Raw genomic sequence first — 17,005 nt, forward strand, 5'->3', positions numbered from 1 at the left:
AAAAAATAAAATTGGTATAAATGAAAAAAAAAAAAGGCATGGGAATAATGGCCAAGACTTAGCAATGGAAAGCTCAGAGGGTGGCAGAGCGTTGTCTTCTCTTTTTAAAAAATCCTCACCTGAGGATATTTTTTCCACTGATTTTTTTTTTGAGAAAGTGTAAGGGAGGGAGGGTGGGAGAAAGGGTCAGAGAGAGAGCAAGAGAGTGGGAGAGTCATCACTGTAAGGGAGACACATCGATTGGTTGCCTTCCACATGAGCCCTGACAGAGGCTGGGGATCAAACCCTCGACTGAGGTGCATGCCCTTGACCTGGAATCGAACCCTGGACACTCTAACTACTGAATCACACCGGCTAAGGCAAGTGTTTTTTTCTCTTGATGAGTTTATGGCCATGGGAGGGCCCTCAGTCCCCTTGAAAAATATTTTCATGATGGGAGATGGTAGGAGTTCTTGTGGAAAAATTCAAGGATACCGAGCAGATTTTCATAAGAGAACAGGAACTTTTATGAGTGGAATAGCTGAATGTGTGTGGTACAGAGAATCAAGTAGTGTCCTTGTGAGGGGGTATATTCGTTCCCTAGTGCTGCCATAACAACATACCAAAACCCAACAGAAATGTATGGTCTTAGTGCTGGAGGCTAGAAATTTGAAGTCACAGTGTCAGCAAGGCCATGCTGCTTCTGAAAACTGTAGAGGAGAATTCTTCTTTGCCTCTTTTAGCTTCTGGCGTTTGCTATTAATACTTGGTATTTATTGGCTTGTAGACACATCACTCCAACCTCTGCCTATGTCATCACATTTCTCCCTTCTCCATTCTTATGTATTCTCTTCTTGTAAGGATGCCAGTCATGTTGGATTAAAGACCCATTCTACTCTAGCATGACCTCATGTTAACTAATTACATCTGTGGTGAACCTCTTTCCATATAAGGTCACATGCTGAGATACTGGGGTTAAGATATCAGCATATCTTGTTGGGAGAAACACTTTAATACCCATTAACAGGGGGCAATAGTGAAGAAGGGTGTACTTAGGGAGATAATTTCCAGTGACAGGGGTGGGAGTTAGACCAGAAGGACAACAGACTAGCAATAAAGATGAGACCGAATTTTGTTAATGGAGAAGCCTGTAATATAACCGGTTCTGAAGTTCCTTTGGCATGTTACAGAATTCTACTCTTCCAATCCTGACTACGTGGGTAGACTGGGTTATCCAATGGATAATTCAGGGTTCCAGGCTGGGGAAAGTGGTGGGATCCTAGTGTCTGACTTTCCCAGGATCCTAGGTAGTCAGGAGCTTCCCAGTAGGACCACAATGGGCACTTCCTGTATGGTGGTGCACTGGCTCTTCAAACCCCCTGTCTTGTGTAATTCCAAGATGCTGTGCTTTTTGATGACACTGGAAAATTACGGACATCCAGAGTTCTTTCTGGCCTAATTTATCTTTATGTGCCACTTTGGTTTCTTTTGGCTTGAGGGAAGGATAGAGCTTAGTTGCTGAGGGTTGTTAAGACTTAGCTATCACCCATCTTACACACCCTCAGTTGTTAGGACCATAGTCCAATATTTATGTCTGATTTTAATGATCTGGTGTGATTTTTTCCTTGGCATTGTCATAAAGAGGCTGGTAATATAGACTCATGCTTTTCCATCCTAAGCTCTGGGGCTCGTAGTTTGTGACTCAGGCAATGACTTCCTTGAGTCTTTAGACAGGTTATTTCGCTTCTTTATCTTCCCTTATTATATTATTTTTTAAATGTTAATACTACCACTGTCATTATAAGGGGCAAGGAAGCTAAAGCTTGAACTTTGAAGATAAAAGGAGTATGTGAAAGCATTATATTTTTTTCAGTGTGGATTTGCACAGTGTGGCAACACCTCCTTTAATCAGTCATCACATTTATGAAAGATTTATTGAAGATGACAGGCCTGTAAGTCGTCATCACACTTTATGGGGGGCAGACTAGACCTGATTCTGTCAAATCTTCAACCATATGTGACTTTTTCTCTCTAATTTGCAAATGCTGGAAGCTTCTGACTGTTGTCTGACACGTGTTCAGAATCTTAAAATCTCAGATTTGGAAGGGACCACAGAGGTCATGGAATTGGCATAGTCTGTTTGAAATGTTAATGCTATAGACCAATTTACTTAATTCATTTTTTTTTGTATATAAAATTACACTTGCCAAAATGTTTAATAGTGAATTATTTTTGGTGAGGGTCAAACAATAACATGAGGAAAATTCATTCCTGTTATGCAACTGAAAAGTGCCCACTGATCATATTTTTAAACTACCTCAGTACTGTATTAAAAGAAAGCATTTTTCCCCTCTTGGGTTATAAACAAGAACTGCGTTTCTATGAACTGAAATGGATTCATTTCAAGATTAAAACAAAGTATTTTCAATGACACAGAGAAAGGAATACATAAAGAACAGCCTTTTCCTTCAGATGTGCAATGCTTTGGAAAAATGACTTCCAGCAGGCAAAAATCAATTTGACAGAAGTATTAATGTTGTAAAATACTGCGGATGAAAGGAAACATTTTAATTCAATTGAAAATTTTACTTTATATTTTTACAGCTGAGTTCCATTGATAACACCACATTTCAAGTTGCAAATTACATTTAATTAATATTAACACCAGGTAATTGGCAAGAAGAACTTCAAAGGAGGGCTGAGGAAGTTGCAAATTGGAACTGCAGGTGCCATGGTCATGCAGAAGCTTCACAGGGACCCAAAGAAAGTGTATATGATTTTAACAATTACTGCAGAACCTGATCAAATGGAGCCTCATTTCAAAGCTGTTCTTCACCCTTACCTTTCTTACTATTTAGGACTTAGCAACTGCTAAGTAGCAACAGCTGCTGTTCATGTAAAACAGCAAACAGCATTCAATACATGCTTTCAAACCTACGATCCTGATGCTGTCATTTAGTGTTTAGTCAACAATCACAGTTTGATGCCGTGGAACGTACTTTGGAGTCAAGAACTTCTTTAAATTCTTCTTCTTCAAGCAGGAGACTTTGAGGATTAATTTCTTTGTCTGTTAAATGGAAGGCCTCTGCTCAGTGATCATCAACCGAAAGAATACGTGTAAATGCTCTTCGTAAACTGGAATGTGCCATGTGATATCAGGAATTGCCAGTGTGAATATGGATTTTTTTCGCCCTTAGTGTGTGGCAAAGCTGTATGTTATTATGCAGGTCATAGAAGTACTGCCTGCTGTGTGGGATAAATAGCCAGAGGGCTTTGCTTGATTTGTTAACTACCTTCACTTTTGGTCATATTCTGTCTGAAAGGTCAGACTGGATGATTGTGAGTGGCTCAACCACCTCTCTGTTCCCCTTACTAAGTTCTCCACAACCACTGTGGTAGGTCTCCCAGCCTGATTTATTCCTGTCATCCCTGCTCACCAAAATTACTTATTGTGTCACCTGACAGCTGTCCTTGCTCGGGTCTGATCATTCAGTGCCATGTGAAAGGGTTGAGATCAGGACAAGTGTGGGCTATCTTGACTTGTCCTTAGCGATGTGCTCCTGTAAGTCCCCGGGCTGTGGCACCACTTGTCACTGTGATTGTAATGCCAATTTCTCTGTAGATGTCTTCCCCTCAGAATTTGTTTTTTTCAGTGGAAGGACCCCCAGTATGCAGCAGAGTGTCCTCATGAACATCTGTTGAATGGCCATTGTCCCCAGATTCCTGGTTGTGCTGGTATAATGAGCTTGGAGGTCAGGCTTGCTCCGGCTCTGGGAACTGAAGGTCAGAGAGGTTTTCAACAATGGCTTTTGCATTTTCTTTGCTAATGTGTAGCCTATGTGGGAACTCAAGGGACATCCATACTGTTAAAATGCTTAGAATTCACTTAAAAAATTACTGGCAAACACCAAAGCCTGTAATCTGTAGGCTCATCCCACCCCTAATCCCTCAGGCCAGAGAATGCTGTGGAATGGTTAAGAGCATCTTACCACTGAGTTTGAGTTCTAGATATGTCATATCCTAGCTATGAGACCTCAGGTGAACTGCTTAATCTTCTGCCCCAATTTCCCTATCTGTAGGATGGGGATAATGACTGTATAAGAATTGAATGAAGGCATCATTACAAAGATGGCTCATGGCGAGTGCTCAACAACTTCTGACTCAGGTCTGTGTTAGAAGCCCATCTTCACCAATGGAGACTGGATAATGTCCCTGAGCCTGTATCCAGTTTGCTCAGTGAGCAAATAAGAAGGCAGAGTGAGGCCTAAATAAGTGCTTAATTAAAGACAGACAACATCTCCATTCCTGAAACTTGCTTTGCACCTCCTAGCAGTAACAAATCCTATGCTATTTTTTTCTTAGCATGACTAATATGCTACATGGAATAGTGTTGGCACCTAATTGAGTGCATGAATTAATTAAATACTAGTCAATGTTGGCTCACCAAATCTGCTTGCTCCTCTTCCTTTTTGAACCTTCTAAATATTAGCCAATTCAGCCAGCATTTACTGTGCACCACCATGCATCAGGCCACACTGGGCTAGGTTTTCAGGATACTAGCTGGTCCCTGTGTATCAGAGGATGCAGAGATGCAAACAAATAATTACACATGGATGTGGCCCTTGCCTTAATGAAGGCATCATTGAGAGGCATTGCCCGAGAACACCATGCCTGAGACAGGACCTTCTGCAGTTCACGTAACAAAAAGACCTGGCATAAGGCAGTGGAAGGTGGCAGGTGGACTTCAAGCTCCAATGGAGTATACCATGTGATGTGAAAGCAATTAATTTTGGTAACTTCAACAGAAACATTGCTTTTTGAAAAAAGAGGCAGCACCAAAAACTGAGTATAGGCTATGATGTCAACTTTGTAGTGTTGTGTATATTTGCGAAATGTTTAATACTGTTCTTAATATGTTTGCTCACCTTCTTGGCACTATGTGTTTTAACCAAGGTCACCTCTCTGAGAAAGGTTGTTTCCCCAGGTAGGGATTTTCCCCTGAAGTTAGGGAGGGAATAAAACCTCTTAACTAAGTGCCAGGTGGGTAATTTAGGTAATTTAATCACTTTAACTATGAACAATCATGCTTAAGCTACATAATCTTTACTCCCTGGAATGGAGATAAGAAACGCCCTAACCTTTGGACTAGAGATTGATAGGATTGGAATCAACTGGTATAAATACAGATGTAACAAGACAACAGCTCTACAGAACCTAGACAGAACCTAGACACAGAACCTAGACACAGAACCTAGACACAGAACCCACACAGAACCTAGAGACAGAAGAACTTCGCTGGAGAGAACATGGCAAAAGATCCTGGACAGAAACTGGAGATAGAACCTAGAGACAGAACCTAGCAAGAGAACATGGCAAAAGATCCTGGACAGAAACTGGCCACAGAACCTAGAGACAGAACCTAGCGAGAGAACCTGGCTGAAGAACCTAGAGACAGAACCTGGCTACAGAACCTGGATAGAACATGGCAAGAGAACCTGACTAGAACCTGGTGACTGAACCTGGCTGGAGAACCTAGCGAGGGAACATGGCTACAGAACTTGGCTGGAGAACCTGGAGAACCTGGCTAGAGAACCTAGCAAGAGAACATGGACACAGAACCTGGCTGGAGATCCTAACCAGAACTTCGCTGGAGATCCTGACCAGAACTTGGCTAGAGATCCTGGCTAGGCTGCTGATCAACTGAACGCTGTCTCCGTGTCATTCCTTCTTCGCCGACTCCGTCCACACCTTTGGGGACCCCTGGACCTGCTGGGGTTGGACCCCAGCAGTTTTTGACAATTCTTTTTTCTCAGTCTACTGATGACTAGTCAGATGCGTCCACTTATAGACAGTGTGTGACGCCCTACAGTGTGTGACCCCTGTTCTCCCTGATCACTCTCACCCAGCATCACACTTGCCCTTCGCAGCAGCTTCAGTTTTGTTCAGTTTCTGAGTCAAGGCCAAGACCAATACTTTGTCCCCAACCTCCGCCCACACGTTTCTGAGCTCTGGTTTTTGCCATGATGGACCCTGTCTTGGGGGTCCCGGAGTGATCCTTGAGCCCCTTTACAGGTTATTGCAAACTTACAGTGTTGTCCCACCCTTGACTTGCACTCTGGACCCCTGGGACTTTGGCTTCTGAGGTTTGGGCCATGACATACTGTCTCTTTCCGGTCAAGCCCTCAATTTGATGGGGGGTGCGGGGGGGTGGTGTCTGTCCTCTGCCGGTACCATCACCCAGCCGCTGAGGGCTGACTCTGCATGATGCCACTGAGCAGAGCCCAGCCTATCTATGGGGCCCCTAGTGTGTGCTGGGGCCCAGCCTGTCTTTGTTGTCTTTACATTTCTCATGTCTTTCTAGTATTATATCACTAGAATAAGGGAGTTCAGTCTGTCTCAGGTGATGCTTTGAGTTTCTCTCTCAGGGATTCCCATGCAAATACTTAGTAAGGCTAGGATCTGTCATACTAACAGTGTGGTCCCTGTTCTGAGCTATTTTTTCCTGTTACCTAACTCTCATTGCCAAATGTATAAGTTTCCGAGGACTGCCATAACAAAGTACAACAAACTGGGTGCTTCAACAATATAGATCGGTTGTGTCATGATTCTGGAGGCTAGAAGTCCAATTTCAAGATGTCGGTAGGGTTGGTGCCTTCTGAGGGTGTGAAGGGCCATGCCTCTGCTCTAGCTCCCAGGGGTTTGCTGACAGTCTTTGGTGTTCCCTGGCATGTAGGTGCCTCGTTCTGATCTCCACCTTTATCCTCACATGGCATTGTTACTGTCGTGTGTGTGTGTGTGTGTGTGTGTGTGTGTGTGTGTGTGTGTGTCTGTCTGTCTATATCCAAATTTCTCCTTTTTATTAGGGCCCACTCTACCCCAACATCTCATATAAGATGAGTATGACCTCAACTTAATTAATCACATCTGTAATAACCCTTAATTGATTGCATTTGCAATGAAAATAAGGTACCATTCTGCCTGGCTTGTATGTCTTAGTGGTTGAGTGTCGATTTATGAACGGTCGTGGTTCAATTCCAAGTCAGGGCACATGCCCAGTTGCAGGCTTGATACCCAGTGTGGGGCATGCAGGAGGCAGCTTATCAATGATTCTCTCTCATCATTGATGTTTCTATCTCTCTCTCCCCATCTCTCCCTCTCTGAAATCAACAATAAAAATATATTTTAAAAAAATAGAAGAAAATAAGGTACCATTCTGAACTACTGGGATTAGGACCTCAGCATATGAAATTTCGAGGGCAGAATTCAGCCTATAACACCAGCCATAACTGTTGATTGAGCCCTGATTTATGGAGTTCTGTCTAAACAAAACCCACATTTGTCTCGGTCCTGGAGATAGATGTTAGGTCTTGATTGCCCGGTTTGTCTGTGGGATCAGTTTCTGTAACCAGGTGAGCCAGCCCCGTGCCCCTTTATCCTCGCCAGCTGCTCCGTGCACGCCTCCCACTGAACACCTGAGTCGTGACAAGCGTGTGCTGCGCCTGCTGTGCCAGCCCCAAGAAAGTGCCCTCTTTTATTTCCCTTCCCAAAGTCATTTCCTCTTTAAAGCCATTCTGTTTGGAAACTCCAGAACTAGATGCGAGCAATCTGTACTTTACTGTGTTGACAGAGAACATAATGTACAAACACCTTCTGCAGAAATGAAGCAACCGCAGAACCCATTTATGTCATTTCTGTGGGTCCTCAAAGAGTCGACCTGAGAATTCGTGTGCTTTCCTTCATAACTTAATCAACTAAAACCATAATTACAGTTTTCTTGAAAATATCGGGCTCAAAAAGAGTACGATCAGGAGGCTATCAGATGAACAGCTTATTGAAAGAGGTGCCGTTATTTCCAGGGTTATGTCCCGCGACAAAACCGGCTGCACAGTCTTTGTTCTCCAACATCTGCATGTTTGACAGATACTGGGCTTCTTTCGATGTTACCTGGAGAGAGCCATTTCGTGATTCATTGGGGGCCCCACAGGGAAGGCAGGGGAAAGGAGAGAAAGTGCAACTCAAGTCAGCACATTTTGTTTCTTGTTAACAGCTCTGGGAGGAGGTTTGCTCAGGAAAGAAATTTTAAGTAATGATTTAAACATATCTTCTGGCAGTTGTAGCAGTGAAAAAAAAATAATGCCTCTTGCAGCAGCTCAGATGCACTTCGCAGGCAGTGGTACTCAGGGCCATGGGACTCTGGGGCCACATTTGCATCTGTATCATGGCTGGCATGCACATAAGAGGCTATTAAGGGAAAGAGGGATGTACTGAGGACATTGCTAGCCTTGTGTGTCTGATGTTATGGAGGGCAAGCCCTGTGTTCCCCTTCAAAAGGACGCTTGATGTTATTGCCAGAAGGAATCCGATGTTAGATGGAACTGTTTGTGGAAGTTGATGTGACATTTCATTCAACAAAAATTTGAGCACCAACTGTGTGTTGGGGCCCCATTGGAGGAGGTTAGGGATTAGGAACTGAATGAGTCAGACCTGATGCCTGCCCCTGTAAGGATTTCCAGTTACTCTTCTTTCCTTACATTTCTTGTGTCCTTTTAGTTTGCTATCTCCAGGCTATGAGAATTCAACCTAAACCCACATTGTGAGATGCCTTGGACCAGGAGTCCACAAATATGGTAAGAGAGGGCCTAGATCTGTCCCATCAACAACTTGACCCCATGGGTGATGTGAAGATGCCAGAGTTCTCTTGAGGTACCCATAGGGTGCTGGGGAAGGGTCAGATACTTGAAAGAAAAAGTACAGGATGTCCACCAAAAATGTATAAACACTTCAATAGCTGAAAGCTCAATTTTGAAAATGAAGTATATTTTAATAAATACTGTTTTATAATTATTCAAAGTGTGCATATACATCTTTTGGGACATCCTGGACTGAGGAAGCTCATCAGGTGCAGGTGTTTGGGAACACCCTTTCAGGTGGGGTGAGGAGCTCCACTTAGCGATGCAGAGCATGGATCAGAGATTATGGTAGTGGTGATAACCGGAATTGACTGCCATGTGGCAAGAGACTCACTCATCTTTCATCCTAGAATTCCTGCCCCTCCCCCATGTTGGTGGGGTTAACATTTCCTTTGTTCTGAGATTATTTCCAGGAAGGCTTTTCATCTCCACCCGCTTCTCCTCCCAGAGAAACCTAAGTTAGTTTTCTCTTCTGTGTGTTCTCTCACATAAAAACAAATCCAGACTTAGGGAAAGAGAGACTACTCAGAAGAAAGACTATTGCAATAGAGAGAATACTGCCAACTCGGACATCGCAAGCATTGACAATCAAAGAGAAAAATGCTTTTCTTTTATATCTTTGGGAGGAGTAAACAAAGCTTAAAAGAAACTTTTCAAGGGAAGTTTGGGTAGCCAAAGAGGAAAGGACCAGTGGGGTCTGGCATGAAGGTGTCCTGCTGTGGTCAGCGGATTCCCAAAGGGACACGGTCCATTTTTCAGTGTTGCTCAGATTTGGAGGCAGACAGTGTTCAGAGGCATCTAGGAAGGAGAGAAGCCTGGCTAAAGTTTTGTCAAGACAAAATGGAAGGTGAGATGAGTGTTATGCCCAGATTTCAAGATTCCCAAGAGCCCACCAGGGTGCCAGCGAGTCCGATGCAAAAGCAAAGAGTCTTTTATTCAAACCCGGGTCTGGCTCCCCTACCCTCCTTACTGACACAGCAGCAGGTTGCAGAGAGAGACCTAGCTCGGTGTGAAGAGGAGTTTTATAGGGGGGTGGAGTAAGGGCAGGAGAGGGGACTGTGGGCCCTGCCAATTGGCCAGGCGCAAGTCGGTGTCTCGTTACACAGGATGTGGTCATATCGATGGTGTGCACTTCCCTTGATTGTCATTGGTTAGTTTAGAGAAATCCTGGGTGTGGCTAGCAGAGGCTTGGGCTTCCGGGAAGAAGCCTTGCCGAGCACATGGCTCTGCCCAAAAATGGAGAACCCAGGGTAAGGTGGAGGGCGTAGTCCTCGCCCTTTCAATGAGGGCAACTGTGAACACGTGATCAGTTTCTGTGGTACCATGCAGCTATTACACCACGTTGTGTTATAATTCTCTCTCTTCCTTCAGAAGTGGGACACATGCCTTGCTTTACTTTGTGACTTTTGTGATTTATAGGAAATAAACATCTGGAAATATATTTCTCATATGTCTTTAATCTTTGTCCACAGCTCCTGGTTCACAGCTCTTAAAACCTTGGAATTTCCTAAGGAATGAAAGCAGTAACTATGTCTTCTGTTATGTTAATAAGGTGACATTTGGAAAGCACCTAAGGATGTGGGTTGGTTGACAGCCAACCAAGATTAGAGGTTTCCAAATTTTAGTCCCACCTCCAACCTCCTGGGAGGGAAGAGGGACTGGAAATTGAAACAATTGCCAATGGCCAATGAGTTAATCAATCAAGCCTATGTAATGAAGCCTCCATAAAAAAGGGGGCTCAGAAAGCATCTGTTCTGTAAAAAAGAAGGAACTCTTACCATTTGCAACGGCATGGATGGAACTGGAGAGCATTATGTTAAGTGAAATAAGCCAGTCAATGAAGGAAAAATACCACATGATCTCACTCATTCATGGATAATAAAGACCATTATAAACTTTTGAACAATAATAGATACAGAGGCAGAGCTGCCTCAAACAAATTGTCAAACTGCAGCGGAAAGGCTGGGGAGGGTTGGGGGGCAGAAGAGAGGGGGGGTAAGAGATCAACCGAAGGACTTGTATGCATGCATATAAGCATAACCAATGGACATAAGACACTGGGGGGTAGGGGAGGCCAGGGAATTGTCAAGGGCGGGGAAAGAAAAGGACACATATGTAATACCCTTTGTAATACTTTAAGCAATAAAGAAAAAAAAAAGAAAGCATCTGGGTTGGTGAACACATGGAGGTTTGGGGAGAATGACATACCTGGAGAGGGCATGGAAGCCCTTTCCACATACCTTGCCCTATACATCTCTTCTATATGGCTGTTCCTGAGTTATATCTTTGTATAATAAACCAGGAATCTAGTAAATAAATTGTTTTTCTGAGTATTGCAAGCTGCTGTAACAAATTGATTGAACCAAAGGGGGGTTGTGGGAACCTCTGATCTATAGTCAGTCAGTCAGAAGTACAGATAACAACCTGGCCTTGCTACTGGTATCTGCATCCAGGGAGAGGACCATTGGGACCCTCAACCTATAGCCAGTCAATCAGCAGCACAGGGGATAATCAGGGCTTGCGATTGGCATCTGAAGTGTTGGGTAGGCATGCAGTCTTGTAGGACTGAGTCCTCAACCTGTGGAATCCGGTGTTAGCTCTGGGTAGCTAGTGTCAGAATTAGTTGAATTGTAGGATGCCTGCTTGTGCCCCCAGAATCCCCTGTTGTGGAGACCACTCCCCATATACACATATTGGAATGGTACCAGAACCAATTTAACCTTTGTATAGTGTTATAGTTGTAAGGTCTAGAAAGTGCTCTAAAAATGCTTGTTGAATGAGTGAATATATAAACACATGGCAGGTGAATATATCCTGGTGATAGGACATCAGGTAGTTCGGAGGAGGAGGTAGGTAGATGGACAGGCTAGCAATCCACATGAAACTGTTCTGTGGAAGGCGGCGGACCCAGCCCAGGGTAAGGATTCAGCATCACAGACTACCTGCTGGTGCTTGGGGGACATGGGGTCTGGGAGCATGGCTGGGTCTGCAACAGGAAGTTACGTGGGAAAGAGGGGGAACCAAGAAATCAGAGTTCAGGGCCAGGTGTAAGTTGAAACAGAAGCAGTAGTATAAGTAGATGACACCAAGTTGGATGCCCAGATTGCTAAACTTGATTCTGAGAACCATAACCAGACAGTGGATCTGCATTTCTGGTGGGGCAGAGGTTAGGCCCAGAGCTCTGCCAGGTCTGACAAATAGGGTGGAAGCAACATCAGAAAGTAGGTGACTATACTGAATGTATTATTCCTCTTTCAGCTGGTTTCGTGGGTTCCTGGAATAGAAGCGTGTGATGTCATTCATGACTGCAAGATGCCCTACAGGTGTAGGGCTTCTGATATGTAGACTTCTGACTTCAGGCTCTGGGCAGCTTGTTTATTCATGACTCATTTGACAAGTGATTAGAGCCCATACAAAGTTTCAAGAACTGTGTTAGATGCTGGGAACTCACAGATCTGGTCTCTGGCTTCAAGGGGCTTAGATTCTAGTGGGGAGATTGATTTGAAAAGAAAACAAACCAGCAAACTGATAATTATACATTTAAGCTAACAAGTATAAATCATTAGATATTAAGACAGAAACAAATACATGATTATGGTTTATTTGGGAGACAGCTGGGAAGCCAGTGTGGCTTGAAGCCAGCCAGGGAGAGGGTGGCAGCATATGAGATGAGGAGCAGGGACTGACTAGTTTCCTGGGCCATGGCAGGAAGCATGGATTTTATTCTCAAGCAATGGAAAGCCCATGGTACGATTGAGACTTTAAGGAGATCATGTTCAGAAACTGGATTATACTGGAAAGATGGTTTGGAAGTTTATTTCAGGGAAGGTGTGGGTGTAGTTTGGACCAAAGTGGTGTGTGATGTCAACGTCACACAAGGCACAGAGGTGTGTGATCTGGTGCAGGCACAAGTAGAATCAAAGCTCAGGCTTGAGGGAATGAAGTGACTTTATGCTATGGGATCTAAGACATTGAAACAAAACTCCTTTAAGATTTGTTGGCCAATAGCCTTACATTGGGATGGCTGTGTCCAAAATGACTATGTGACTCCCCTAAAAGGAGATTCAGAGGTGGGAAATTAAATGAGTTATTTCCTAGCAAAATTCACTCCATCTAGTGCTTCAGTGAAAAAGAGCTAAAAAGGTAAGTATCCCCCAGTTTATTGTTACTTTTTTTTTCTTCAACAAAACCATTTAGAGATTGTTATTGCTTGGGTTCTAGGAGTTCCTGAAATTTAGAGTTCTTGTTTATAGGTCTGAACATTTTCCTCTTAAGTCGTATTTCTTGCTTTTTCACTCTTGTGTTACTGATTCATTTTGAAGACTCGGTAAGCATTATGCAGTTTTATGACCATTTGTGTGCTCTCACAAAACAGTGGTGCCCCTGCAAACACTCTGGGTCCACATCCTTAAGGATCATCGAAATGGGTGCTTTGCCACTTTGGTCTTTAAAAATTAGGTTTATTGCATCTTTCAGTTACAGTATGTAAAATTACAATCTGGCCCAACTACTGTTGATGTATAAATCCCAACATGTACCCTATTTTATTAAATGTGACTATTGGCTAACTTCAATAAAGCTTCAATGGAAGATGGAGGCTGTTTTCTCTCTCTCTCTCTCTCTCTCTCTCTCTCTCTCTCTCTCTCTCTCTCTCTCTCTCTCTCTCACTGTCCTCAAGTCCAAGATTCTCCTCAGATCATTCATTGAAAGGAGAGGACCCTAATATTTATTAGTGCACTTACTTTACAAGTACCTTCTAACTGAGTTTTCACCATACCATGAGGCATGCACTATCCTTTTATACAGATGGGAAAACCAAGACTCAAAGTAGGAACAGCCCCAGATAACCTGATTAGTAAGTGATACAAACCCAGGGCTCTCTGATCAAAAGTTCATGTTTTTTACTACAACTTGCTATTTCTCTTTAGCGGTTGCAGACTTTGGTTTTTGCTGTCAGGATTCCCATTCTTGCCTTGCCAAGCTGCAGGGAGGACCAAGAGACACAATGCTCTTTTAACAGCCTAATTTCTTAGCTTTCCATTCTCCTCTCACTCATTGTGATCAGTGCCACATATTATAACCTGAGCCTTTTCCACTGTGCCTGTGTGGATCCTCCTCCATCTCCTGGGAAGGCTGCATCCCTAGTGTCTGTCTGAAGCTCTTTTCATTCTTTAACACCCAGTATTAAAGATACCTCCCTAGAGAAGCTGTTCCGGGTTCCCTTGAGTAGCGTTAGTTGAGCTCTATTCTTGAATTGCAGTCCTTAGTACACATCTTTGGTTAAAAAAGCATTTATTTCTCTGGCTCAGGCCGGGCTTAAACTTAAGCCAATGAGGGAATTTGTGGTTCAGATATGTAAGAAGTCGAGCAGTGACTCTCACTTCAGTTGGGTTTAATTCCACATTTTAAAATGAAGTCAAGCACTGACCGGTTTAGCTCAGTGGATAGAGCGTCGGCCTGCAGACTGAGGGGTCCAGGTTCAATTCTTGTCAAGGGCATGTACCTTGGTTGCGGGCACATCCCCAGTCAGGGGTGTGCAGGAGGCAGCTGGTTGATGTTTCTCTCTCATCGATGTTTCTAGCCCTCTGTTCCTCACCCTTCCTCTCTGTAAAAAATCAATAAAATATATTTTAAAAAGTACTTTTAAAATGAAGTCAATAGGATTGCATCTTGTTGCTGCTCTAGGCTTGGCTTTCCTGTGTATTGGCTTTATCCTTAGGTGTTTTCCACATGGTGGGAAAGTGGCCACCAGCAGCCATGGGTTTGCTTACTGCCAGTTTAGCGACTGTATTAGTTTCCTAGGGCTGCTTTAGCAAATTACCACATGCTGCGTGGCTTACAACAGCAGAAATGTATTCTTCCACAATTGTGGAGCCAGAAGTCCAAAATCAATGTGTTGGCAGTGTTGGCTCCTTCTGGAGAATGGAGGGATAATGCCTTCCATTCTCTCCTCACGTTTGGTGGCTGCCAGCAATTCTGGGCATTGCTTGGCTTATGGCTGCATAACTCTAATCTCTGTCTCCACTGTCACACCGCCTTCCTCTCTGGGTGTTTGTGTTTTCTCCTTTTCTGTCTTATAAAGACACTGGCCATTGGATTTAGGGCCCATGCTAATCTAGAATGATCTTATTTTGAGGTCCCCCCCCTTAATTTTCTTTGCAAAACCCGTTATTCTAAATAAGGTGACATTCTGAGGTTTCAGATGGACATATCTCCTGGGGGATACCATCCGACCCACTACAGCAATGTTAGTGGAAAGGGGGTGCTTTACTCCCTTTAGTTCCAGCAGAGATTCAGGCGTGGCCCCCCCATCTTGGGTTACAGTCCACCACTCAAGCAACCACTGTGGTCTAGGGAAGGCACTGTCCACTTAGGCTGGGCCTGGGTCACGCTGGAGCTGGGAGAGGAAGGTGGGATGAGCCCCACTTGAAACACATGGCTGAAGCCACAGGGAGTGGTCAGTCCTTAAAGCTAAATTGGGATGCTCGTCTAGAACAAGAAGAAAAGGCTGCCGAGCAGATGAACCACACAGGTGTCCACTGCACACACAGTGTGGTATCCGCCTGTTGACATCTCTGCCGCCCCCCTAGACCACGACCTTGTGAGGGGTAGCAGCAACTTGTTCTTATTTATCGGCGCCTGGGGCATGATAGAGCCCTACCAACATACATTAAATTAAGTTGCAGTAGTTAAAATTTTCCCCCAAAATAAGATTTAAATGTTACTGTGAATTGTAATATTTGTCAAAAATATGAGGTTGGGTTTTTTTCCCTTGACTTTGCAAAGGATCTGCATATTGTCCTGCCTCTGTTAGTCTCTGTGTATTGGAAACTAAAGCAATGAGCCCAGGGGTTTCCTGCTTATTGACGGGAGCCATGTCTGTACCCCAGCAGTTGTCCTTGGCAAGATGTAGACTGCCCACCCCCACCACACAACAACCAAAGAGCTGCCCAAGAGGGCTTCTCAGCCATGGACCAGTTCTGACCTTGAGCTAATTGGATAGCAATCAAAGGAGCCCAGGACAGAAGGCAAGAACTAGAACATTTTGTTTGGCTGTCATAAACATGGCTGAATCTTCTATTTTTAAAGAAGATATTTTAAATCTCTTCATGGTTTTCAAATCAATGACTTAAATTTCTTAATTAAAAAAATGGAATTCTGCCCTAACTGGTTTGGCTCAGTGGATAGAGCGTCGGCCTGTGGGCTCAAGGGTCCCAGGTTCGATTCTGGTCAAGGGCATGTGTCTTGGTTGTGGGCACATCCCCAGTGGGGAGTGTGCAGGAGGCAGCTGATCAATGTTTCTCTCTCATCGATGTTTCTAACTCTCTATCCCTCCCCCTTCCTCTCTGTAAAAAATCAATAAAATATATATATATTTAAAAAAAATGGAATTCTTGCCCTAGCCGGTTTGGCTCAGTGGATTGAGCATTGGCTTGCCGACTGAAACGTCCTGAGTTCACTTCTGGTCAAGGACACATGCCTGGGTTGTGCAGGAGGCAGCCAATCAATGATTTTTTCTCATCATTGCTGTTTCTATCTTTCTCTCCCTCTCCCTTCCTCTCTGAAATCAATAAAAGTATATTTTAAAAAAATGGAATTCTCTGTGGGACCGTCAGGAAGCGTGGAAGCTTTATGTGTTTTATGAGTACTGAAGAGTGAAGGCATTCCGGGAAAGCCCAGTTATTAAGCTGATTTAAAACACATAAATATAACTGGCATGTTGAATGTTCTCTATTGAATCACATTCTGACTTTAAAATTGCAAGTCCTTTATTTTAAGCAACTTCTTTGTTTTTCTTCTTTCTGCTGATTCTTCAGTGTGATGATCCATTCCCCCCACTGCCCGCTCTGAAGGATTTCTTGGCCTCACACTCTTAGTCCTCTAGTCACTTCTAAATATTTGGAAGTCTCATGTTAGTCATTAAGATTCCTGGTCCAATGGAATAAAACTTTGAAATTCAGACAAACTGAAAGATTCTTCCCTCCCGCCCCTTGGGCAGCTTGAGGCTGGAGGCCTGCAGTGGAGAAAGGGCTGGGCTATGGCTGGCTCTTCTCTCTGGCCCTCTGGCCCTGCCCCAGCCGCATGCTCTTGCTTTAACACCCTGCAGCAGTTATTGAAGCACTGGCCGAGGTATTCCTGGTGTGGCATGGCTACAGTACCTGTCCTCCGTTGAGGGCGTTTTCTTCTCTTCCCCTATTTATTTTTCCTTTGGAGAAACTTTGTTTTTTCTCCTTGGCTTTTGGCATTGGGCCGTCCATGTGGGCTGACATATGCTTCGGGTCTTGATCTCAACAGCATGAACTTGTGAGTTCAGCTTTTCTCTCCCTTGCTTGTAA

General features: G+C 43.9%; 1 protein-coding gene across 1 annotated transcript in view; it reads left to right on the forward strand.

Moving 5' to 3' along the window:
• Window positions 1–17,005, forward strand: part of GRM8 (glutamate metabotropic receptor 8) — a 727,600-nt gene that overhangs the window by 145,068 nt on the left and 565,527 nt on the right. The gene's annotated exons all lie outside the window — the stretch shown is intronic.

Source organism: Myotis myotis, unplaced genomic scaffold (assembly GCF_014108235.1).
Source record: "Myotis myotis isolate mMyoMyo1 unplaced genomic scaffold, mMyoMyo1.p scaffold_m19_p_11, whole genome shotgun sequence".
Classification (NCBI taxonomy): domain Eukaryota; kingdom Metazoa; phylum Chordata; class Mammalia; order Chiroptera; family Vespertilionidae; genus Myotis; species Myotis myotis.